At 46.8% G+C, this 549-nt stretch overlaps 1 protein-coding gene across 1 annotated transcript in view; it reads right to left on the bottom strand.

The window, feature by feature from the left end:
• The window catches only part of LOC104979975 (olfactory receptor 7E24-like), a 15,661-nt gene that overhangs the window by 2,457 nt on the left and 12,655 nt on the right, over positions 1-549 (bottom strand). The gene's annotated exons all lie outside the window — the stretch shown is intronic.

Genomic DNA, 549 nt, shown 5'->3' with positions numbered 1-549 from the left:
AACCCCAAGCATCCAGCATTGTGCATCGAACCTGGACTGGCAACTTGCTTCATACATGACATTATACATGAACCAGTCTGATCTATGTGGTGTTTCTTTTTCCCCTCCCAATTTTATGTAGTAAAAACAACGACAGAAAATAGCCCAAGCAAGTCAACATGTGTCCAATATAAACCTGTGGGTTTATATTTTAACAAGAAAATAAGCATAGTAGCCAGCAGCCATAAGCCCCAAATGCTCAAAACAGCAACATTTCCCCTGAAATGTGAATGAGGGTTCTCAGACAATTTTGCAGAAGCATCCCCAGTAAGACAGACAACCGGGAACATGCAGTTTCTGCTTGAGGAAGAGCTCCCCAGAAGGGGAAGGGGAGAAGAGGGGAGGGGTAAAAGGGAGAGGAGGTGGAGAAAGGGAGGGGGAACAGAGAAGGAAGGAAATGGGAGGCTGAGGGAGAGAAGTTGAGGGAAAGGGGAGAAGGGGAAGGGAGAAAATGAAGAGAAAAGGGAGGGTGAGACAGATGGGAGGGGGAAGAAAAAATGGGGGAGATGG

This window comes from Bison bison, unplaced genomic scaffold (genome assembly GCF_000754665.1).
Source record: "Bison bison bison isolate TAMUID 2011002044 unplaced genomic scaffold, Bison_UMD1.0 scf7180017864492, whole genome shotgun sequence".
NCBI classification, from domain to species: domain Eukaryota; kingdom Metazoa; phylum Chordata; class Mammalia; order Artiodactyla; family Bovidae; genus Bison; species Bison bison.
Note: the sequence above shows the minus strand (reverse complement) of the source record. Positions and strands in the feature narration are given on the sequence as shown.